This window comes from Microcaecilia unicolor, chromosome 14 (genome assembly GCF_901765095.1).
Source record: "Microcaecilia unicolor chromosome 14, aMicUni1.1, whole genome shotgun sequence".
Classification (NCBI taxonomy): Eukaryota; Metazoa; Chordata; class Amphibia; order Gymnophiona; family Siphonopidae; genus Microcaecilia; species Microcaecilia unicolor.
In genome coordinates, this window is record NC_044044.1 from 46,573,418 (window position 1) to 46,599,933 (window position 26,516).

Below are 26,516 nucleotides of genomic sequence, written 5' to 3' on the forward strand. Positions count from 1 at the left end.
ACCTGACTGGCTGGGTAAGCCCCGAGGACTGGGTTCAGAAGCACTGTTCTAAACATTTTTATGTGTATAAAATGTGGGCACCTGGATACTAGATTTGTCTTTCATCTGTGTGGCTCCTGGCTAGGAGGGAGCGCGAGGTGTTTATTACAAAGCAAAATTTCCTGGGTAACCTAGTGACTAGATCCCAATTGAACGTAAACCCAAAGAAAGCAGAAGGCAATGCATAGGCCATAAAAAAAGTAATTTATTTAAGTTACAGAGGTGCTCTTTTAATGATTAAGTCCTATCTATATTTACAAAACCACAGGCAGCTGGTGCCCTGACAGTCCCAAGCTACAGCCAGAAGGGTACCTGCTTAATATTCGTGGAAATACTTGATCCCCAAGCTGCAGAAACACGCCCACTCCATTCAGTACCAAAATGACTTCTTGGGTCTGCAGGTTTCCACTATTCCCATCTTCCCCATAATTTCCTCTTCAAAGGTTTTCAAGGATGGCTTGTAGGTCTTCTCTATGGTGTCATCCACCGATGTGTCTTTTGGTCCATCTTTAGGAGGGGGGAAATGTTTACAAGTAATTAGATTATGGATCATTTTTGTTCAGATCTGCAGTTTAGGACATAGAAATGTGTCACCTGGGTATGAAGTCAAGGAATCAATTTGAAAGAGAGAACTTGTAAACTAGAGCACAGGGCCTTTTTTTTTTTTTTAAACTGCTAAAAAATGTACACAGCACGGTACACAAACACATACGAAGCATTCTTTCTCTGCCTGTATCCAACAGTTTGCTAAAACCTGTTATTTCTTTCTTTATAACATCACCAAAATTTGCCCCTTCCTTTCTGAGCACACTGCCAAAACCCTTATCCATCACCTCACGCTTAGATCACTACAAATTGCTTCTCACAGGTCTCCAACTAAACCATCTTTCCCCTTCAATCTGTTCAAAATTCTGCTGCATGATTTATCTTCCACCAGCGTCACTACACTCCCATAACCCCTCTCTTCAAGTCACTTCAATGGCTCCCTGTCTTCCCATACAGAATTCAAATTCCTCTTTTCTTGGCTTCATGAAGTAACTCTAATAGGGTAAATCATGGTCTTGTCGGAGAGTTAAACACGGCGATCCTCTTTAGCTAAGACATTAAGGGGTCCTTTTTCTAAGGCGCACTGAGAAATGGCTTGCGGTAGTGTAGGCGCGGGTTTTGGGCACGGGCCAATCCATTTTTTAGTACGCATGTAAAGAGGGCCTCTTTTTTTTTTTTTGCCAAAAATGGACGTGCGTCCATTTTGGGTCTGAGACCTTACCGCCAGACGTTGACCTAGTGGTAAAGAATCCGGGCGGTAATGACCTACTCCCGTCAAATGCCACTTGGCGCGTGACCATTGTGTGTGCTCAAAAATAAAAAAAAATATTTTTCAGATGCACCTATCGGACTCGCACCAAAAATGAAATTACAACAAGAACCATGTGGTAGTCGAGCGGTAACTCCATTTTGGCGCATGTTGGGCGCACATAGATGCTTACGCGGCTTAGTGAAAGGGCCCTTACCTGTTTACCATGGAGCGCTAGCGTTTTTAGCATGCGCTAAAATTAGCATAAGCTAAACGCTAAAGATGCCCATACGGACTTTGGTCCTGGGGAACTGAGGACTGAGTTCGATTCCCGCTTCTGGCACAGGCAGCTCCTTGTGACTCTGGGCAAGTCACTTAACCCTCCATTGCCCCAGGTACAAATAAGTACCTGTATACAATATGTAAGCCGCATTGAGCCTGCCATGAGTGGGAAAGCGCGGGGTACAAATGTAACAAAAAATATATATATTCCTATGCGGAAATATATGAGAAAAAACCCCTGTTGAGTATGGAGCAGTCCACAGCAGTTGGCCTGAATTGAGGCACCAGACGGCTTTAACCCGAGGAAATCGGTGAAACCCACGGAGTCGGGCGTTATCAGGGGAAGCCGATGGGACAGTTATAGATTATGACTGGGAAGCAAGATTTTTTTTCAAAATACTGCGCTTGCTCATGCTTGTCCAGCACGAGCAAGCGCAGTATTTTGAAAAAAATATAAACCACTTGAAAAAAAATGTCTGAAAGATAAGTTCACGTTTTTTCATTTTTTAAAATTTTGAGCACTATATCACTTGTGAGCACTTGAATTTAGGCAATAGCACTTATATTTGTAATTGAGAGTTAGCCCTATGAAAGATGTGCTATACCACTGGGCGAAATCAATCATGTTGCCTTAAAATTGGTGGTTTTTTCTGAGGGTACTCTCATAACAAAAACATTAAAAGCATTGCTAATAATTATTGTGAGCACTGGAGTACAAGCATTTGTTTTTGTTACATTTGTACCCTGCGCTTTCCCACTCATGGCAGGCTCAATGCTGCTTACATGGGGCAATTGAGCCCAGAGTCACAAGGAGCTGCTTGTGCCTGAAGTGGGAATTGAACTCAGTTCCTCAGGACCAAAGTCCACCACCCTAACCACTAGGCCACTCCTCCACTCAGCACTTAAGTGCTTTACTTTGGTGTGCCTATCACATATTGCGTGGGTCTTTGGTTATTGTATCCCATATATTCCTATGGGCATCTCTAGCATTAGAGCACGCTAAAAATGCTTGTGTTCACCTTTAGCACGGCTTAGTAAAGAGGACCCTGGATGTAGTGATTTATAGCGAGTCGACACACACTTTGTGCTCCCCTGGAGACAGGGATAAACATCTCAAAGTTCTGACTGAATCTTTCAAACAAAAAAAGCTACAACCCCCAAGGTTATGTCCAGGAAAACTGCCTCTTCACTTAAACATCCAGGGAAAGCCTACCGCAGTACGTAGAAAAGAAAACCTCCAAGGCACTGCCTCTTGCGCGACCTACAATCCGGAGCTGGATGAATCGAGAAAATCATAAAAGACCTACAGCCACTACTCCAGGAGGCTAAATTACTGAAAGAGTTGTTCCCAGCTCCACCAGTGCATGTACTTCCGATAACTCTGTAGCAGTGGCATAGCTATGGGGGGGGGGGGCCTCGGGGGCCTGGGCCCCCCAAATTGACCCCAACCGCCGCCAGCTGAAGCGTTTATCTGTGCCGCGCTGGTCTCGCACTTGCCTTCCCTCCTGTTTCCAGTCGCGCCTTGCATGCTCTCGTTTTAATGAAACGGGGACAGATAAACGCTTCAGCTGGCGGGAGTTGGGGACCCCCACCAGCAAAGGTACCCGGCGGCGGCAGGGGAGAGGTGGCAGCTGGGGGAAGCAGGCTAAAATGTGCCTCTCCCCCCCCCCCCCCACACACTTTAGACTCTGGACCCCCCTCCCGTCGAGGTCTGGCTACGCGCCTGCTGTAGGTATATATGATTCAATGTAGAAAATGTGAAGAAGGCGGCTACATCGGGGAGACAGGTCAGATGTTAAAGACAAGACTCAGTTCACACAGACATCACATCCGATGGCACAAAGCAAGCCAAGGTGACATCTTTGAGGGGGAGCACTTCTAGGGACCCACAGCTCTGTACAATGAACAGGATGCTAAAAGGGAACATAAAAAAAAAAACTGTCCAAGAAGAAGGTAAGACTTCTCAAGTTCAAATGATCAGATACTGTAGAGGCCATAAATAACAGAATTTCTACTTGTAGATTGGCATACGTGTGTAAATCTAATTTCAAAAAGCCGTTAGTTACGTGTAAAGACACAAGAGAATCCAAGGAGGGAGGGATGTGTGGTTTGGAAAGGCCAAAATGTGTGTGTGTGTGGTGTGTGTGTGTGGGTGTAAGACACTGTTTTATATTTATTTTTCCTCCCCAAAATGCGCTAGGTCTTATTTTCGGGGGGATGTCTTATTTTCTGGGAAACATCGGTCGCCCCCCACCCCTCCGTCACTCCCGGAACTAACCTGAAGCTCCTTTTACCTTCGCAAGTTCGGATTCGGATTCGAAGCAGCAGCGCAGCAGCGCAGCAGGGCAGACCTCTCCTTCCTTCCGTGTCCCGCCCTCGCCTGACGTAACGTAACGTCAGGCGAGGGCGGGACACGGAAGGAAGGAGAGGTCTGCCCTGCTGCGCTGCTGCTTCGAATCCGAACTTGCGAAGGTGAAAGGAGCTTCAGGTTAGTTCCGGGAGCGACGGAGGGGGGGCCCAGCGACCTCGGGGGGGGGGGGGGGGGCAACCTCGGGTGGCTCTCGGCGGCCCTGCTTAAAAAAAAAGTTTGGTAGGTCTTACTTTTGGGGGGATGTCTTATATTTTAAATTTGCAGGAAAACCCTGGTAGGTCTTATTTTCGGAGTAGGTCCTATTTTCGGGGAAATTCTACAATGAGAACTATGTGAATAAATATGTGACTAATTTTTCCTGTCGTCTTTCGCACCTGCCCTGAAGTGAGTGCAACTTTTTAAAATGTGTTCGTTTCGGCTAGAGCTTATTTCAAGGGATTAAGGCAAGGCGGTTAATGCTGTTAATACCCCCCGTGTATTATTTGTATTTTTAAAATTGAAAATAATGGAGGCTTCCTTTGATAATTAATGCAGCTTATAGGTGTGTTTTTTTTTTAAAGGCCAATAACTTTTAAGTTTATAAAATCACCCCTTTCACGCTGACACAGGGAAGCTTCTGAGTGATGCCACTCTGTTTTTCTTCTGCTATTTGGTAAATGTGATTTACCAGCATCCTGCACATTTTACAGTAGCTTCCATATTTGGCAAAGGTTTTTGTAAAATAGTCGGGAAATGTGAATGTACTGACTTGGCCCGACGCAGAATGGGCGTTCAATTTCCATTTACACTATTTCCATATTACCTTTTTCCATTTACACTATTTTTGGAAGGCTTTTAGGCTTCACTTATGTATTCTAGTTATAGTTATCTTTTGCTCATTTAGTCCTGATCTGAGGAAGTTTTAACCTCCAAAAACTATTAAACATGTACTAAGTTAGACAAATTAAAAAAAAAGCATTACCTTAATTTATCATCTGTTAATTTTAATAATATTTTAGGAGCTTCAAGTAACATAGAGGGGAATAATCGAATGGCGCCGGTTATGTAGTTTGGCGGCGCCGCAAACAGCTGGCCAGACCCGTATTTTCGAAAAAGATGGCCGACCATCTTTTGTTTCGATAATACAGTTCCGGCCAGCCAAATGCATTGGATTTGGCCGGGGTTTGAGATGGCCGGCTTCGTTTTTTAGTGATAATGGAAAGTTATGTCAGCCATCTCAAACCCCGGCCAAATCCAAGGCATTTGGCCGTGGGAGGAGCCAGCATTTTTAGTGCACTGACCCCCCTGACATGGCAGGACACCAACCGAGCTCCCTAGGGGTCACTGCGGTGGACTTCAGAAAAGCTCCCACGTGCATAGCCCCCCAGCCCCCCCCCCAAAACCCACTACCCACAAATGTACTGCACCCACTAAAACTGCTCCAGAGACCTGCATACAGCCTCTAGGACTTATTGCTGATGTATAACTTTGGCACACCAGTTCACACCTGAAGACTAATCTTTCTGAAAAAGTCCTTTCTTGAAATAACCACGTTTACTCACAGTTAACTGCAGATCAGAGGTTGTGCCCCACTGGCAAAGAGTCCCCTGGTACTCAGATTAGCAGTAGGTCAGAGCTGGCACAATGGTGTACAATGCCCTCTTTCAGCACCATTCAAGGTAAGAACTACATTCTCTAACAAGGGTAACACAGGAAAGGGAACTAAAACTGGTTTACAAAAATGGCCACTACCGCATGGACTACAACAGGAAACAAAACAGGGCACACACTGACCCAGTTGGCAGGGGGGAAAAGCACCATGGGAGTAGAGCCCAGTACCCTACACCCACCACAATGCATTGCTAATGTGACTCTGCAGGGCACCTAACAGAAAAGGTATCACATTCACCCGAGAGCCACATCGCAACCAGGGAAAGGCTGTCGGAGGATACAACACATTCTGCTGTCATGGAGGTGGGTACGGCATTTGAGGCTGGCATAGAGGCTGGCCAAAAAGTGTTTGTAACCTGTTTTTTATGCTGGGAGGGGGTTGGTGACCATTGGGGGAGTACGGGGAGGTCATCCCCGATTCCTTCCGGTGGTCATGTGGTCAGTTCAGCCACCTTTTTGAAGCTTGGACCTGAAAAAAAAGGGACCAAGTAAAAGCGGCCAAATGCTCTTCATCGCTGGGTTTTTTTTTTCCATTATGGGCTAAAGTCGGCCATTTCGTAACCCCGCCCATGTCCCGCCTTCGCGTCGCTGCCAACACGCCCCCTTGAGCTTTCGCCGGCTCTGCGAAGGGAAAGCGGCGATGGTGTCAAAATAGCGGCTTTCGATTATATCGATTTGGCCGCTTTTGCGAGATCGCTGGCCATCTCCCGATTTGTGTCGGAAGATGGCCAGCGATCACTTGAAAATGAGCTGGATAGTAACATAGTAGGTGACGGCAGAAAAAGACCTGTACGGTCCATCCAGGCTGCCCAACAAGATAAACTCATATGTGCTACTTTATATGTATACCTGACCTTGATTTGTATCTGCCATTTTCAGGGCACAGACCGTAGAAGTCTGTCCAGTACTGGCCCTGCCTCTCAATCTCCACTACGCTTCTGAGGATCCATTCCTTCTGAACAGGATTCCTTGATGTTTATCCCACGCATCAGAAAACGACAAGCGCGGCACCGCAGACAACCCCCCCTCCCTCGGCTGTAAATAATTGGCAATACAAAATGGAGTCAAGTAGAAAGAAAATGGTTGCTTGCTGGACAAGCAGCAGTTGAAATATAATTGACCTTGTACAGAATGTGCACAGGTCTGCAGAATGAACATGTGAGCATGATTCATAAGGAAAGAAATAACAGAGAACAACGATTGGCAAGAGATCTAAATGTGGCTATAACTTTTGTAGATAAGAAAAAAAGAGGAGTGAAAGGAAGACGCCAGATGGCCTGTATGAGAATCATCATGATTCACATGGAAAGAATAGAGCAGTGTGTGATGAAAAGAAAAAAACTGTATATAAACTGAAGGTGAAATGTAGTAACAAGCAACTTTAACTGAAGCTTTCTAACTGATGAGATTGTAACACTTGCTTCCTAGGCAACCTAATGTTGCGTAGCTCTGTCATGGCATTGACAGTTGAATAAAAATATTTCCTTGGTACCATTTGTTTCTACATATTTTTTATATACTATGAACTGAATGAACTGAGTTTTGGATTTAGTACAACTGTGGATTTTGTACAATTGGCGACCTGCACGAAGGGACTCCAATCCTTGGAGCTGTTGATTGAGCCCAGGAGCATTGGTCTTACGATACTGATCAGCTCGTAAGAAGTGCCCCTACAATCTTCTGATCTTGTGCGAGGTGCCAGCGTGGTTGATTGATCAACAGTGCATCGGTCTTACGATACTGGCCAGCTCGTGAGAGGTGCTCTGCAATCTTCTGATTTGTAGACGGGGACTGCTGGGTTTTTTTTTTTGTGAGTATTATTTTTTTGACGTCATTCTTTCTTCTGTATTATATTTCCTTACGCTGCTTGCCATTTTTCTGTTTTATTTTTTATTTTTTCTTGCACTCTTTGTTCTTTGCTATTATTTGCAATACTACTGTACTATATGTAAAATGGCTAATATTAATATTGATATTGAGGTTCCTGTCTCTTCTACAGCAGACGGTGCAAGCTTTGTATATGCAGCACCAGGATTTCGTTGCTGGGGATAATGTTCTTTATCTTTCTTGAATCTGGTTGTTAAAAAGGGTATGACAATTCATGCTTTTCTTTAAGTCTGATGGGTATAGTATTACGGAGGTTAAATACAAAGCCTCCCTTCAGGAATGTAGCCTTGATAGTTTTTTTCCTCCAGCTGTGTTTTTTTTGTTTTGTCACGCTATGTTAACTTTCAACTTTGTGATTTACTGAAAGGTGCATGACGGCATTTTCTGAGGTTTAAAATAAATAAATAAATAAATAGGAATTATTTAGCTGAGTTTTGGATTGTGTAGTTATTACAAATTTTATATACCTTGTATACCAGGATTTTGTGCTATCCCAGTGCCCTTCTAGGCAACTGCCTGGGTTGCCTCACTTTGTTTTTCTTTTATTACATTAGATTTAATATTTGTATTCTTATAGCTCCATGCTGCACTTGGGTTCAAAGCACGGTGCATCTGTTGTAATTTACTGTGAGATTTATGGTCATAGTCCCTAAAGAATGTAAAGAAAACCACAGAAGGTATCCCACACCCCAAAAGCTAAAACATTGGATTTTAAAACTCAGCTGCCTGTAGCCATGATTCATTTGCCTTTTTTGCAAACCTTATGAGTCTCGTAGGCAGTGCAAATCACAGCTGCTTAATTGTATTGCACTAAATTTGTTTTCCTCCACTGCAGGGGAGGGATGCAAATTCCTAAGTTATTCATGAGATTTGCAGACTCTCTGTATCTACCTCAGTAGGATTTGTACAATAAATGTTTGTCTAGTGAAATATCCCACGTGTATGTTCTGTACCACAGGTAATTGAGATTTCAGAGAGATAAGTTTTAGGTTTCATGTGGATTTTCGTTGTTTCAGTGTTCAGTTGTTTGCTTATGATGTCACTCTTCTTTCTTTTATTGATGACTTGCTCCCTCTGCTGATCTTTGTGTGTATTACATGCACAACTTGCTTTGGGAAAGAAAAAAAAAAAGGAGACAGTCCCTGCCCAAAGGAGCTTGCGGTCTAAACCAGGGCAGACAGACAAGACTCACAATTACAGACTTTTGTTTTAATAATGTGATTTATGCAAGGAACCGTTTGTTTACTAAACTACTTAATGTGTTTAATTCATCATGCTTGTGATAAATATATATCTGTGTTACTTTAGGCAATTGTGACTCCAGAGATATTGCCCTCTCCAGGGTAAAGGAATTTAGCTGAATGTTTAGATTAAGAAGTTGTTAATGTACCTTGAATGAGAATGCTTTGTGCTGCTATAGAACATTTCTAGGCACCTGCCTACTTTGCTGACATCATCCTTGTTCTAACTTTTCTCCATAAATCATATGTCTCATGATTTTAGCTGGACGCTTAAATCTGGTTGTCCAGAGAGGTGAGGTGTACCATGATAAAGATCTAAATATAAGTTTTAAATCATAGGGAATCACATTATGAAGAAGATGGAAGCAAGTTCCCAGTCATTGAAAGGTTACTGAGATGTTTGAAGCTTGTAAAAGATATACTGCCAATGTGCAAGTTGTGTGAATAGTGTGAATAACCACATGGCAGGAGTACATGATTATGTGCTACGAAAGTACACTTGTAAGTTAGATAGAAGGGTTGTGGAAGTGGATATATGTGGAAGTGTTTCATTGAGTATAGAATTAAGCTAATGGCATCTTGCTAAGGGTTTGACCAGATATTGAGTGAATTATTATCATTTATGCCCTGAGGCCTACATAGAGGCCCTGTTCTGATTAATTGATTTAAAATGGATGCAGGAAGAACTAAATGGATACACCCGAGTGGAAAGATATGTATTTCTACTTCTGAATTGATAAATAATTTTTATAATTGGCATGTGACATTGCATTTACCAGCGTCTGACATGAGTAAAGCCATGGAAGCCTCATTTTGGCATCCTAATATGCTTTCTTATGCCACAAGAATTGTATTAAACTGTTTAGTTTGTTCCAAAAATATAGTACATCGAGGTCCAGTTATTTCTCCTGGATCCATTCCAATTCCAACGGGACCCGGAGTAGAATGGCATTTGGACTTTACAGATATGGTAATACCAGTAAAAGGTAAAAGGTATCTTTTAGTGTGGGTCGACGCATTTACAAAATGGGTGGAAGCGTTTCCGTGTTCAAAGGAAACTGCTCAGGTGGTGATAGACACCTTTTTGAAATATATATTACCAGCCCATGGATGTCCACAAAAATTGGTAACGGACAATGGAAGTCATTTTGTAAACTCACTGGTCAAAGATATGACTGATTTATGTGGAATACTGCATAGACGGGTGGCAGTCTATCGCCCTACTTCTAATGGCCTAGTGGAACGCTATAATGGCCTATTAAAAACAAAGAGTCTTACTAGCCTCATTAAATCGGGGCTCAGAAAAGAAATATACCTGGTTGGACTTATTGCCCATGGCTGTGCTACAGTTAAGGTGTCATCCAAGTACAAAATTGCAGATCTCACCTTTTCAATTACATACAGGACGAGACCCTAGAGGGGTACCTGTAAAAGAAATTGATACCGGCTTTGACGGTATAACTAATTATTGGAAACAAATAAATCCAATAATAAATTTAACTAGAGATATGGCAATTTGTAAATCGAAGGAAGCTCATAACCTAACTTTTTCTTCATCTTTTTCAGTAGGTCAAAAGGTCCTTCGAAAGAACTTCACACCACACATAAGACCTGGAAGGACCCAATTTACGTGGGACCATTTGAAATAAAAGAGCTAACTCACACAGCTGCAAGATTGTCAGACCATACCACCTGGGTACATCTGTCTGATATACGTAAGGCTCATGATCTAGGACTATCTGAGGAAATAGAAACCACTATTGCAGCTCCAGAGAGAAGAGAACATTGATTAACAACATTACCAGTGAAAGAGGATTATGAAGGTTTTTGTAATCTGTTTGTTGATAGGACTTACTTATGGACTCAATACATATGTTGAGAGAATTCAACATGCCTCAAAGACTCTTAATCTGACTAACTGTATTGTTTGCACTCCACTTGTCACTTCCGTACTTACCATTCCAGCACACATTCACCCTTACTCTATGATTAAGTTGCAAGGTATTCATAATTGTTTCAGTAAATGTACCTGCTATTTGGGTCGGGGACATGAGCATAGACAATATTGGACCAATGTTACTACTCAATGTCTACCTTCTTTGTTTGCTCATACTATACCTGCACTAAACTATTGGTGTCTGATAAACTCTAGTTCACTTCAGGGTAAGATGCCTAATGTTTTATGTAATTATACTTATGACATACAATCCCGGAATTGGACTGTGTTACAGGGATCCTATGTCATAAATCAGACTGCAACATCTATAGCTTGTGCTAACAAAATGTTCTGTAACCGGACACTGACAACCTCTTATGTGACCTCTGCTAACCTTACTCTTACAAATTTGACTTTCTTCTTTTCATTATGTCAATTTAATGCTTCTTCTATACAAGCCATTACTGCTATGCCTACTGCGTGTTCTTCACTTAAGGCACTAAACAATCCTATTTTTCCTTTCTCTCAAACCTATGCTTTATATCATAACCTAACTTCTCTACAGTCTTTACGGTTGGGAGATTATCTGTTATGTGATAATATCCTGTACACCTATCTTCCATCATGTTATAAGTTCTGCACTCTTGTTCAACTAAATTTATTTGATTTGATCATTCCATTAGAAATCAATAATTGTAAAAAATGCAATGAAGCGTATTGTTGACTTGGTAAAATTATCAAGTCAAGATTATGAAGGTATATTGGATACCTCATGGTGGGACTCAGTAAAAGGATGGTTTGGAGGACTGGGCCCATGGTTAAAAGGTCTTGTAACATTTGCAATTGTTTTTATAATAGTTTTATTGCTACTGGCTTGTCTGATTCCTTGTTGTATGAAAATATGTGGAAACATATTGACAAAAGTAACAGCCACAACCATGATCTCTCAAAAACAAAATGTAAACATAACCCAGATCAATCAGGAATTGATTGAGAAAAAAGAAATACACAATGTGTATGCTAAAGCATCTGTAATGAAAAAATAGCACTTGATAGAAACTGTTTCCTAGTGACGACGGCCTTGTGAAAAAGAGTAATGTGACATTCTACATCTTAAACAAGCTCAAACATGCTAGTGAAACTATTAGTGCATAAATGTGAACACTGTCATCAGTGTTCAAGGGAGGTAATGTAAATAATTGGCAATACAAAATGGAGTCAAGCAGAAAGAAAATGGTTGCTTGCTGGACAAGCAGCAGTTGAAATATAATTGACCTTGTACAGAATGTGCACAGGTCTGCAGAATGAACATGTGAGCATGATTCATAAGGAAAGAAATAACAGAGAACAACGATTGGCAAGAGATCTAAGACGTGTGGCTATAACTTTTGTAGATAAGAAAAAAAGGGAGTGAAAGGAAGACGCCAGATGGCCTGTATGAGAATCATCATTCACATGGAAAGAATAGAGCAGTGTGTGATGAAAAGAAAAAAACTGTATATAAACTGAAGGTGAAATGTAGTAACAAGCAAGTTTAACTGAAGCTTTCTAACTGATGAGATTGTAACACTTGCTTCCTAGGCAACCTAATGTTGCGTAGCTCTGTCATGGCATTGACAGTTGAATAAAAATCTTTTTCTTGGTACCATTTGTTTTTACATATTTTTTTTATATACTATGAACTGAATGAACTGAGTTTTGGATTTAGTACAACTGTGGATTTTGTACAGTGCATATAGCGTTCCACCTGAGCATTCTCCCCTTTCCTTTGCATGCGTAATTCACCCTTTTCATCCACAAGGCTTACTCTGAACAAAGTGAACAACAAATATGATTTTTTAAATATTTTTTTTTATTGCTGTCCTTAATTTCTTACAAACAAGGTTAAAAGTTTGCTTTTTTTCTTTTTAGTTGCTTCTTGTGGTCTTTTTCTGCCATTCGTGCAATTTCTTCTCTACTTAACCTCTCTGAACTTGATCCCAGGGCCGCAGTTCTCAATAGCATCTTTCACATCTTCTGTTTCCACAACCTATTAAAGGGGGAATCAAAAGAGAATAATAAATAGACTGAAGACCTGAAACCTGTGTCTCCCTCACCAGTGTCATGAACGATGAATCGTTGGACCAACCCTATGTGTTCCTTCCCCTCTAAACCTTTCCCTAACCCTCTCCGCCTTAGGTGGGTACCTCCTCTCCTTCTATCCCTTGCTCCTTTCTTGCTTCGCCTTCGCCTTATCGCAGAGGCCTTCTTTTGGACTTTCTTCAGCATGGCTGAGGCTTTACTTCTTCTGCTCATACACCGACTGTGCCTGCATGTGGTTCTCATTTTGCATCAGCTTTTCCTTTCCTTCAAATGCCAGTAAACCGAGATCTTCAAGGATGTCGTGGTGCCCTTAGGCCAAGACAGTCTAAGGGGTAGTGGCCCAAACCCTCGATTGTGAGGTCACCGGTTTTCATAATGACACTGTGTGTTTTTTTTTTCCATATATAGAAAGGGCGGGGCCTTGCACCTGACGTCATAATGCTCTTGCTGACGTGGATTGTGGGAAATTTACAGTGCCACGCTTGACCTTCTTAATTGGCTGGCATGATCAGAGAGAATTGTTGTGGGTGGAAAATTCACTCGAGAATCTGGTCCCATGTGAACGGATATGAGGCAGAGCATTAACAAGCAGTCACCACCGGGATGCATTTTGGGCATATTAGCACAAAATCATCCAACGAGGAGAAGAAATATTGTTTTACATGCTGTCTTAACCATATGCCAATATGCAGGGCACCTGAGAGATGGTTGTGGAGGCTTCAGACATAATGTGGACCTTTCAGAGGAATTAATACCCTATAGGAAAAAAATAACCTTTTGTTCTGGCTGACATTTCATTCTTGAGGGAATAATTGTCGTTGGATGTTTTTGAAATGTCCTCCCACATCACCCCTCCCACCAACCTTCACAAGACAGAATGTTTTTTTTGTGCTGGGTACAAAGACCAAATTCAGACATTCAGACCTCTTGTATACATGCTATGTCTACCAATTTTCCATGGCAGGGTTTTCTTCAAAATAACCCAATCTTTGTTAAAGGGTTAATGCATATGGGATGTGTCAGTGAGCAGGAATGCCCCCTGCGCTTCAGGTACCTTTGTGACTGATGGCCACACTCCTTTCCTTCAACTGAGAACACATTTTGGCTGGGGTGGTTACAGACTACCAAGGGAACATTGCTAGCCATTGCTCTGTCTGAATGAAAAAGCTGTGGCCTATCTTTTTTTTTTTTTTTTCAAACACAATAAGCTATTCAAAATTTCAGCCTCTGCAGCTATATGTGAGTTCAAATTCATCCCAGTACGTTTGGCCTGATTCTACAGCTACTAAACTGAATTTTTTTCTGGTGTCTGCAAAGGCCTTAAGGGTTTGGAACAAGAGCCTAGGGAAGGAAGAGCAGAGGAATCTTGGGGAATCGTGAGCTTTTCTCAGGAGGAACACTTCCACCTAGGGCTCCCACCTCATCACTGAACAGTCAACTGAACAGGCTAGGCTGGTCCTGGTTCTGCTGCCTGCAGAGATCTATCATTTTTGATTTTCTTAAAGGGATGTTTGGAAAAATATAAACTACCACTCCATGCATGCATGCAATGCAGCGAAACCAGGTTTGGATCAGCCTGTTCAGTTGAGCTGGGGTGAGGCAGCCATCTTACACTTTTTTCTCAGCTGAGCTAAGGAACCTATCCTGTGTACAGTGGCCCATACTTTCCTATTGTTAGTGTATAAAATACCACTGCCCAATTTCTCTCACCTTACTTTTAAGGCCTTTACAATAGAATGGGGTCTCACCTTCTCTCTCCACCTAACTTCGCTGTAAACATTTCCATAGCTTTCTTTCTCAATAGAGTTTTGTTTTAAAAATTAGATTTCCACACCACATGCAATAAATAAATAAATCCCATGTGCATGCTGGCATATGAAATCACTTGAAGACGACATGGGTGAGAGGAGGGCAGAGAATTGTCAGCTGGAAGAAATACGCAGGTATGTAACTCATCCATTAATATGCAAACAAGACTCTTCTGATTTTTGCATTATTTTATTAGAACATTCACAGAAAGTGCATACATAGGTACTTTGGCTGCTCTTTGGGCTTCAGCTCGGCTATAGGGCAGAACTGGAAATGCGCTGCTATCTTGTTGGACTTGGGATCTGGCTGCCCAAAGGCTGAAGGTGTGGAAATGCCGTTGATTCGGGGAACTTCACCATCACCGCCACCTGCAGGCAATCGAGATTCAACAAGCTCGTACTAACAGTAAAATATTTAGAAATGTTATAAATGCAGCAATAGAACATTCTTTTAAGCGAGGAGGAATCATGCAGACAAGACTTTATAGAGTTCATCCTTTGGGACCCCTAAAACCAGGGTGTGAGTAGGTGGGGAGATAAAGGGAACTGGCCAAGGTTACAGAGGGGGCAGATAGAGGACTTCAACTCAAGTATCCTGGTTCTCAACTCATTAGTCCACCCACTAGGCCACCCTTTCTCCCTTGACTTGGTTAAGTTTGGATTGTTTCCCAATCGAGGCATGGTTCTCAATAAGTCCACCTCCCAGAGCACGCACAGTGGGCCTATCTCATAGCAGGCTATATGGGTTGTCACTTGCCTCCACTTAAGGCAGCTTATCTGGTTCTAGGTCCTAAAAGAGCAGAGCCTTTCAACTTCTGTTTCACAGCTCTACCCTTTGAGAAACTTTCTGAATGTTTGAAGAGACCTGGGACTACTCGGTCACCCTGACCCCTTCTTTCAGATGCATCAGGCAGGCTGGATATATAAGGCAAACAAAGCCACTGAAGAGAGGAGCCAACAAAGAGATTTTCAGGATATCAACCATGAATATACAGGAAATACGTTCTGATACACTGGAGATCCATTATATCACGTGCATATTCATGGTGGGTAATCTTGAACACCCAACTGGTTGGGGAGTCAATAGAACAGGTTTGGGAATTACTAATCTAGTTACTGGTCCAGGGAGGCTGAGCCTGGTGACACTCCCAATTGGTCAAATATTTTGATCATCTTGAGGGAGGAAGGGGGATAGGGCAGGGTTAGAGGAGGCATCCCCAAACCAAGTCTCCTACGTTGAAAGGGTGTAACTGACCTCCAGGGCCACCACACTGAAAGGGACCCCAAAATTTCTAGGTCCATATAAAAAAAAGACCACAGCCCCCCCCCCCCCCCAACATCATAGACACCTACATAGTGCTTTGTTCTGCCCTCTCCTTCCACGTTCATGTGTTCCACTGCATCCCTGCGGGGTCCTGCTCCGGCTTCTGCTCCGGCTTCTTCTGCACTGGCTGTTTTTGCAGTACTTGCTGCTTTTGCTGAAGGTCCTCTTGCTCCTTCTTTTTCTCCTGCTCCCACCGGGTGCCTTGTAACTCCTTTTTCTGTGCCTTCTGCGGTTCTCATTCCGACGAAGCTCCCGACCCCTTTCTCTCTTACGGCCACCGCTCCGGCTCCGGCTCTCCCTCCTGGTCCTCCTGCCTCTGTTCCCCACATGGCTAGCACTTCTTCCTCTGCTCTCGATCCTGCTCGGATCTGTGCTGCCATTTGCATTCCAAGTATTTTCCATCATTCCCTATCCTGAGCTAAATCCAACGTATTGAATTTTCCACATCCGAAAAGCCTATGAACACTTTAACCAGGTTTGAGTAATTTTTAAACAGATGTATGTCACCTCGCTTCATGACATATAATTATATTTATGATGTTTCTTCCTCTGTTTGATCTGTTACGATTATGTCTGCTTCTTTGTCAACCTCGACACAGGGAGGGAAGGCCCAAAGGGGGGCGATCTGCAGAGGGCAGGACACAGGGAGGGAAGGCCCGAAGGGAGGTGATCTGCAGACTGCCGCTGCTGCGCTTCTTTCACACGGAGCGAGGTCGAGGTGAGGCACTATGACGGTGGTGGTGGACAGAGGGGGGGGGGGCGGGTGGAAGGGACTGCGGCGCCAGGCCCCCCTTGGAGGCCCTGGCCCAGGGAACCTGCCCCCCCCCTCGGCAGCCCTGACTCTGCATTGAAGAGTGAGGGAGAGGAAGGGAGGCATCTTGCATGGGACAAGATAGATTTTCCATGAAGAGAAATGGAGAAGGGCTTTTTTTTTTTTAACCCATTTCCTTCTACTCCTTTGTAACTTCCATTTCACCCTGAACCAGAGCTCAGATCTGGTACCAGGGATCTCTTAATCAGGGGGGAAGGTCTTAACCTTTCAGTACTATTGATTCAATGTCTTTCACCAGCATTACTAAAAGTAAGCAATTCAGCCAACCTTCCGGGAAAATAATTCAGCAACTGTTTGAAATATGTCAGTTCTGAAGGTTTAGCTGGAATAAAAAATATAAGAAAATACAAGAAAAAGAAGCCCACTAGGGGGGTAAAGTTGGGCACCGGGCTTATGTGCACTGAGTGTGAATTCTATATCAGTAATTACGGGAACTAGTGTAAGTCAGGTTCAGGGTATGGACTATTGTCCAAACGGAACTCCATCTAATTATGCCCTTAGCTCAATGGCTGGTGTAAATGTTTGCTCCTAACTAGTTAGATGCGTAACTGCAAGAATTCTATAAGATGATGCGTGTAAGTTCCAGACACGCCCCTGAGCTGTCCGTGCCCCTCCCAGGTTCACGCCCCCTTGCAAGGAAACACATTTTGTAGAATACCAAGGGCGGTTATATGTGCGATTGCTAATTAGTACCAATTATAGCCATGTATTTATTCACTTGCATTACGCTCACAGCTGACAACTTTGCACGCTACGTGTCAAGTTGGGCACCCGAGTTTATAGAATGAGGGGTTAAGAGATGCATTTTCAGCACAAGATTCTAACCACAGGCTTGGGTTCACGGGACACTTGCATGTTGCAGGGATGCCATTCTCGTTAGATGAGTACATTCGCATAGCAAAAGGTTCTACAAGCTACAAGGTATCCAGGACATAGGGAAGAGGAACCCAAGCACACTCAGTGCCCAACTACCACAAATACTGCTTTTTAGTTCTATAACGCTACTAGACATACACAGCACGGCACACAAAACAGATCCAAGACTCATCTGTCAAAAGCAGTGACGTTTCTGGGACCAGTTCAGCATCCCAGTGCTGTGCAACCCTTTTAACTGCAGACATAAGAGACTGGAGAACTGTGGGAATTCCACCAACGTACTATTATTTGAATTTCTTTAATGTAGAAAGAAAAGAAGCTAAGTTCTACTGTAGTAACAGAAGATTGTGACATAGATTTTCTCTCTTTCCGCTCTTAAGCCAGTTTCTGATTCCCCTGGTGTACAAAACAGTGGACTGTTTCAGCTTGCTTAGAGAGCATTTCTTCAGATTTCAAATATTTTATATACGGTTAATCGCTACATGTCTTTATTGCCAAATCACCACCAAATAAACAGTTGACTGAGAAAACTTGTTCCTTTTACATATCAACCATAGCGCAGTATGAACAAGAGCTAACTCTGGCAATTACATTTGACTTTTTTGCCGTAATCTTCCCCCAATCCCAAATCCCAACATTACGCTTAACCATGTACATTGTGAGCAAACTGAAGCCAAGAACATTCTGACCATCTTTAACTTACTGCAAGAGTCTCACAGTATCCCAAGTGTCAAAATAATTATAACCAACTAAAACAACAGCCATTTCAAATCATTGAGTTTAATTGAAAAACACCATTCCATTCTAACTAACCTTCCCCTCCCTCCCAACATAATTTGTATTATACATTTTGTCTGCATAATACAGTTCACCCCAATCACCTGCACAATACTCTACTATGCTAAAATCAATTCACTCCCAAATCATTCCACTACACATTCACATATAATAGTTGCAAACAATCTACTCAGTCTCTCCCCCCACTTATAAGATCGTACATCAAGGAACACTAAGCCTATGAACTCCTGAAACACAGGTTCCTTCATTCATATTATTATTTATTGCATTTGTATCCCACATTTTCCCACTTATTTACAGGCTCAATGTGGCTTACACAGTTTTGTTATGACATAGTCATTCCAGGATATCAGATACAATAATGTCCAAAGATTAAGTAAGAAGTGTGAAGGAAGGTGTTAGGTTGGTTAGTATAGAAGGTATGATTTCTCCTGTTTGTTTTCCCCTATTTCTAAGGTGTCTTCAATTTTTATTTCTGTTAAGTTTGTAAAACCAGCAAGATCATCAGGTTCTGTACACATTCATCACCCAGGGAAGTTGCTGGATAAAACTCTGCCCTGCACCCCACTCCATTGTCCCTTTCAGGCTCTTGTATTTGCAAATTGGAGAAGATATTTTTTCACTCAACATGTAGTTGCCAGAGAATGTGGTAAAAGCAGTTAACTTAGCGGGGTTTATAAAAGGTTTGGCTGGCTTCCTAAAAGGAAAGTCCATAAGCCATTATTAAGATGGACTTGGGAAAAATCCACTGCTTATTTCTAGGATAAGCAGCATAAAATGTATTGTTACCATACTGGCAACACTTACATGGCATTGCTTCAGGCTTGGCACACTCCACAAATTGAAGCTTTATGTCTTGGAGACACAGTGATAGTTGCTTCAGGGAAAGAAGGCCCTGGATAAGAACCCTGTGCATCCTAAACTTGGGACCATCTACCCTTTGAGCAAACCACTCTGTTGAGTCACGTGGCCTGTCAAGAACCTTGCTGTTCCCAGCAGCATTTGGAAATAAGACATACACACAATAGGGACGAAATGTGCTTTATTCTGAGTTCCTGCGAGAGATGGTAGCTGAGGATCCTTCCTGATAAGAATTTGATGGAAATTCAGCGAAGCTGGAAGCTGGATAAGAAGTGTAGAGGCAAGTGATGGGGTTTCATCACAAAAGAAAGAGTGACTGGAGAGAAGGAGTTAGTGCAGGTGCTCAGGACATTTCTCAACCACGCCCTGTAGAGATGCACAAAGGGAAAAAAAAAGTACTTCATGACTCCAGAGTTCTCAAGACTGATCATTTACTTTACACCCCAGGTCAACTTTAGTTCTGTTGCCCTACTCCATGCATTTCTCTATAGTTCTGATTGTTTTATGGGGAATCCATTCTTGCAGTGAGGCCTACTCAGAACTGGATTGACCTATTGACCAGAGATGAGATGGTTGCTCTATTTTTTTCCAGGGAGTTGGCCACTGTTAGAAACAGGATACGGGGCTAGATGGGCCATTGGTCTGACCCAGTAGGGCTATTCTTATGTTCACACCCCATTCTACTCTCACCTCTTCCCATAATCTTGCTGGAATTAGCATCTGGCTCATGTTTCCATCCCTGCTAAGAACATGGCTCTGTCCTCACCTGATCTGCGTGACTTTCTTTTCCCTCTGATGTGACGGTAGGGACGGTAAGGGCTCTTGTACTTGTATCTGTAGCCCACGCGGAGTTTGTAGCAGGTCCTGCACTTTCTGCTCCTCTTTCTCCGTTTGATCCTTCCACTCCTCCTCCTCCGCTTGCCTCTACCACATCGACAGTTGCACATTTTTTCTGCCCTCTTTCTATAAATTCCAGCTAACTACAGGAAGTGTCCCTGAAGGACCCAGACAGGAGATGTTATGGCCTAGATGGATTTCACCAAGTCTCAGAAAGTTCAGTTTATGCATGTTGTGTCTAGGCATTAAACAACACAAAGCAATTGTTACATAGGGCTATGAAGTATCTTAGCTGATGGGATAAGACATCTGATGAGCTGCAGACTGCTGGACCCCACCCCATCAAGGTGAGCTAGCATTAGGAAGAGCTGCTTACCCTCACCCTCCATCCTGAAAAACAACATTCCAAATGAGGGATAAACCCTGGAAACATTGTAGAACATGAGCCAAGTTAGAAGTCCATTCTCTATACTGCACAGAGGCATGACTTGTTTGACCTTAAAGTGGTCTTAGAGAAAACATTAACAAGAAGTTTGATTCCCAGTTTTGCCAGTTGTGGAATCTACCCAGTAATGACAACCATTCCATTGACTCATTTCAGCTGCCAGCCACAGTGTGCCCCGCAAGATCTTTTCTTATTCAGGACCCTCTTTTTGGTCGACCTCTTTCGTATTGCCATCTCTGGTAGATGAGTCTATGAGATCCCTTCTTAGTGCCCTCCTGAACATGGCCTTTCTTGTGTTTAACCAATTGCAACGCCTGTTCCTATGGAACTTATACTGTGTGAAGGAATCAGTATCGTTCCTTGTCTATGAAAAATCCCACAGCATGGAGTGTTTGCATTGTGGCTTGCAGAGATGGTTGAGCATCTTGTGGTGATCAAACCAATGTTAGCCAACTGTCGAGGTAAGGGAAGAGAAAGAATTCCATCCTGCAAATTTGGGCCTCTGCAACTGCCGGGCATTTTGTGACGACTGAGTGCTGACGAGAGACAAAGGGCGGTATATGATGTGGGTAATGCTCATCTAGGAAGGTGAAGCTTAGGAATCTCCAGTGATAGGAGTGGATGAGCAGGTGGGTGGGTTTAGGCTTCTCTTTGATCCAAAGATGTCAAACACTGTTTCTGGCAGAGAAGTGGTAATGTGATCACCAGAGCGCTCCATTTATCCTATTTTATGAACCCATTTCGAGCCCTGTGATCCAGGATGAGTCAGAGCCAACTTCATGGGACCCTTTAGGAAGTCAGCATCTCTTCACTGTGCATGCTTATGGGAGAGATTGCAGCTCAGAGTCAGATGCCAAGACAGTGAGATGCTAGCTAGCAAGGATTACTTGCAGCAGCAGCTGTTAGAGCTCGGTTGGTGGAGGGAGAAAAAAATGTATTCGGTATCCCTGCTGTACAATTCTGAGTATCCATCTATCTAATATGATGACATGCCAAACCTCCCTGAAGAAGGGAAGCATCCTCTCTGCTGCAGGAGAGCCAAAAGATGTTTAATCATAGTAACATAGTAGATGACGGCAGAAAAAGACCTGCACGGTCCATCCAGTCTGCCCAAAAAGATAAATTCATATGTGCTACTTTTTTATTTGTACTGTCCTCTTCAGGGCACAGACCAGCCCTATCCCCGCCTCCCAACCACCAACCCCGCCTCCCACCACCGGCTCTGGCACAGACCGTATAAGTCTGCCCAGCACTATCCCCACCGCCCAACCACCAGCTCTGCCACACATTCTAGGCTAAGCTCCTGAGGATCCCTTTCTTCTGCACAGGATTCCTTTATGTTTATCCCACGCATGTTTGAATTCCGTTACCATTTTCATCTCCACCACCTCCCGCGGGAGGGCATTCCAAGCATCCACCACCATCTCCGTGAAAAAATACTTCCTGACATTCTTCTTGAGTCTGCCCCCTCTAGGCACTTTTCACTTAAGCAATTGTACTTATTGGGATACATCCCTCTAATTTTCCAACCATATGCATCTTTCTGTTTGTCTTAGGTTTTACTCCTCCTCCTGACAGAGCAGGGGTGTAAAGAGCCAGTGGGAGTCCCTTGGTCCTAGTAGCAGGAAATGAGCTGCAGCAGTGGTAAAGAGTGGGCAGGATCCCTGAGTCCAACTAACAGAGAGCGCGGAGGAGCACTGGGAAAGAAGGGGCGTGGTTAGAGGAGGAAAGGAGAAGAGGGGTGGAGCATAAGGGAATGAGGAGAGGTAAAGGACAGACCATTAGGAAAGGGATGTGGTTAGAGAAAAGGAGTGAGGCAGAAGGGAAGTGACAAAGTTAGGGAGGAGCCAAGAAAAGAGTGAGGGAAGAAGGGAGGGAAAGGACAGTGGCAAGGAATGGAGAAAGTATGCAAGGTTGGGTAGCAGGTGAATGAGGAGAAGGAGAGTCCAGGAGAGAGGGTGGGCAGGAAAGGGAGTAGCTGCATGAGAACAAGGGAATGCAAGGGACAGAGAAGCCTATACCCCAAAGCCAGGCACACCTCGCCCCCCTCCCCATACATGTATGCCAGGGGTGTGCTGGTAAATTTTTAACAACGGGCTCTCTCTCCAGGCATAGCCAGCCCTGAAATTTGGGGGGAGGGGGGAATACATGCCTCTCTCTCCCCTCCCTTGTGCGGGCACGCTAGGCATACCTTTGCCGAGCCCCACCAGCCAATAAATGGACTGCCACCATTCTCTGCTGCTTGTTTCTTGCTCTGAAAAAATATATACAAATACAAAATTAATGGCTGTGTTTTGTTCCAAAGGGACTTTGTATAGAAACACAACAATAGTGGGACAAAACTTCTGTGTGACAATATATATCTTATAGGCTGTAGAGGTTATCTCATAGCATTTTTAGCGACTGTGTATATCAGCGTATCATATGCCTCACACGTCTGCAGTTGTAATCATAGACTACCTCCAGCCAGCCAGTAGTATCGTGTTGTATTTAAACTTTTAATTGAAACGTACTGCTGTCTCAAAAATTTAACATTATTGCACACATAAAAAGCAAATAATGCACCAATTCAATTTAACTTAAGGGCTCCAGACTTTATATGTTGTCTTCAATAGTAAAAGTTCAACAGTTTGAATCCCAAATTTGTGGAGCCCTCATAGGCAACTCCGTTGTTGTGGTAAGCCCGACAGGACCCTGTTTCGCGGTCTCAAGCTTTGTCAAGGGCAAAAACCTAGCAACAGTGACTTCTATCTTGCTCTGAGCAGCATGATGGAACCTTCTTGTGCTTGCATGAAAAGTCCCAGCCTGATCAGAGTCAGGAGCAGGGAGCAGCAGCAGTCTATTTACTTGGTTGGTGGGGCCAGCCTCACTGCCAGCAAAATAAGAGAGAATTCATGAGGGGGCCCAAGCCCACATTTTGGGAGTCCGTTGTTAAAGTAGCCATGGGGAGGCCTACTTTAACAACCGGCTCCCAAAATTCTTAAAAACTTAACAAACGGCTCTCGCGAGCCCGTGAGAGCCCGCTCCAGCACACCACCGATGTACGCACAGATACATTTTGGGATTCTGCCAAGTACACTGCTGGAAGCAAGATACTGGGCTAGATGGACCATTGGTCTGATCCAGTATGGCTAGTCTTATCTTCAAAGCCTATGACACAGACATGCAAATACAGAATCCTCTGACACATACATGCACACACCCAGAGCCATCTAATATGTACAAATACACAGCAATGGCAAGAGGGGGGTCTGAGAGGAAATGCTTGGCCCCTCAGTTCACCCCAGGACCCTCCTCAAATCAACGTCTGGCTACGTCCTTTATTCAATACTCTGGATTCTCTTGCTGGAAAGGGCAGGGGCTACTGTAGCATTTACAGCCTCTGGGGACAGATTGGGGGCAGACTGATGAAGAGGGGAAAGAGACCTGGCTTAAGTCAGAGTCATCCTTTCTCTGACCTTCAAGCAGAGGAAATCAGCTACAGCACCTTTAAAAAAATAAAAAGTTAATCTTTTCTACACCAGTGATTCCCAAACCAGCTACTCAGGTTTTCAGGCTAACCACAATGAATAAGCATGAGATAGATTTACATACTTCAGGAAGCAGGTGAAAGCCTGGCTCTACTCACACTGGACTAGCTACCATACACCTTCCGAGATCCAGTGCGTTTTTTTTCTAGCAAAACAGGTGCCGGTACTCAAATGCCAGGCCACCTTTTAGGGATAAGGTGATCACTGAGGGATGCACCCCACAACAGCCAGGCCCTCTGCAACCAGTCACAGAATCTATGACAAGGCAGAATTGCTGTGTAGAGCCGGAGTTCTTTCATTAAAACTTGCAGACCATGGGTCAGTTTTAGCAGACAGTAGGGCTAGGAGGCATGCGATGAAGCTACAAAGTATTAAATTTAAAACGAATCGGAGAAAATGTTGCCAGAGAATGTGGTCAAGGCGGTTAGCTTAGTGGAGTTTAAAAAAGGTTTTGACGGCTTCCTAAAGGAAAAGTCCCTAGACCATTATTATTGGGGAAAATCCACTATTTCTGGGGTAAGCTGCATAAAATGTTTTGTAGTTTTGGGGGATCTTGCCAGGTATTTGTGACCTGGATTGGCCACTGTTGGAAACAGGATGCTGGGCTTGATGGACCTTGAAAAAAGCCCTGCCGAGACCAGTCACATATACCCAGTGCATTTATTTCTAGCGAAAAAGGTGCCAGTACTCAAATAACAGGCCACCTTTCAGGGGTGGGGTGTTTACTGAGGGACCCACCCACCCCTTGCAACCAGTCACAGAATCTATGACAAGGCAGAATTGGTGTGTAGGGCCTGAGCTCTTTCATTAAAACTTGGGGACCATGGGTCAATTTTAGCAGACAATGGAAAAGGTGCCGGTACTCAGTACCCCCTCAAAAAAAGCCTTGCATATATGTTATTCTCAATCTACTCTAGTGGTTCTCAACCCAGTCTTCGGGACACATCTAGCCAGCCAGGTTTTCTGAATACCCACAATGAGTATGAGATAGATTTATATGAAGTACCTCCAGTGTGTGCAAACCTATTCATTGTGGGTTGAGAACCCCTGATCTAAACACTAACTTATTTCAATTCCTTTGTATTACCCCCATCTTGCTTCTCCATTATGTTCCAAATGCATGACCCATCCTATCTGCTGCCTTTTAAGGTGTTTCATTGTATTGCGCTGACACTAAGTATCATATTTCTGTTATTAAAACAGAACAGAATATTCATGTGTGTACAGTGCTAACACTAACTCATCCCATGATACTACTGAAAAGGAATGAGCTAAATCCCAATCACAAAATATCATTGATGTAATTTAATTTGGCTATTTTCAAGTTTACCTCAGGTATTTTTTAAGGGGATACTGAATACCTGTACCTTTTTAATTGCCTGATAAAATTGACCCATGGTCTCCAAGTCCCCCAGTGCTGTATTTCCATATATTTTGTGGCCGGTTACAGGGTACCTGACTATGGTGAAGTGGGTCCCTCAGTGAAAGAAGACAGACAGGAGGAGGCTGTGTCCATGGAGGGGAGGGACAGGAGGAGATTGTGCCCATGGAGGGGAAGGAAAGGGGAGAGAAGAGAGACAGGAGGAGACTGTGCAGATGGAAGGGAAGGGGAGAGAACACAGGAGATTTTTGTTACATTTGTACCCCGCGCTTTCCCATTCATGGCAGGCTCAATGCGGCAGGCCATGGAGTATTAAGTGACTTGCCCAGAGTCACAAGGAGCTGCCTGTGCTGGGAATTGAACTCAATTCCTCAGGACCAAAGTCCACCACCCTAACCACTAGGCCACTCCTCCACTCATGGTGCCCATGAATGGAGGGGGAAGGGATGGAAACAAGACAGATTTGAAAAGGAGGAAAAATGAATGAAAGTTGAATGTGAAAGTGGCTTGTTCTTTATGGGATCTCCAAAGCGTTCAGCCTGGAAGGGGCCCCATATGTCAGGTAGCATCTCAGGGAGATCTCCTTTCCTGCCTTTTTTGCTGGGTCCAGCTCCCACCCCACAAACAGTTCAGGGGACCAGTGGGGACTCGTGACCTTCCTGTACTATCCCCCCTCAGCAGAGCACACACAGGACCCATCATTCAGACTCACTAAAGGCAGGGGAACTGTCTATAGAGAATAAGTGTCTCCCATAATGCATTTATTCAGGAGTGAAACGTTCTTGGCCTTTATTGACCAAGTGGCTGAGGTGCTCCACTTGTCCATATCCTCCACTCAGTAACCGGAAGAGCATCCTATTCTGGTGGGCTTTCAGAAACCTACTAGAACTTTTCGGCTCCATTGAGCTTAAGGAGTGGGAGGCTCTGGGGTCCATTCTTTGTGGCTCTAGACTTATAAAAACATAATAGCCATACTGGACCAGATCAATGGTTCATCTAACCCACTATCCTGCTTCCAACCGTGGCCAATCCAGATCACAAA

General features: G+C 43.6%; 2 protein-coding genes across 7 annotated transcripts in view; both read right to left on the reverse strand.

Annotated features, from left to right (window-relative positions):
• The window catches only part of LOC115457592 (interferon-stimulated 20 kDa exonuclease-like 2), a 100,204-nt gene extending 99,663 nt beyond the window's left edge, over positions 1 to 541 (reverse strand). The window contains exon 1 of the transcript XR_003939982.1: positions 352 to 541. The gene's annotated coding sequence lies outside the window, so the exon portion shown is untranslated. The remainder of the gene's footprint in view (positions 1 to 351) is intronic.
• The window catches only part of HDGF (heparin binding growth factor), a 303,843-nt gene that overhangs the window by 175,128 nt on the left and 102,199 nt on the right, over positions 1 to 26,516 (reverse strand). The window lies entirely within an intron of this gene.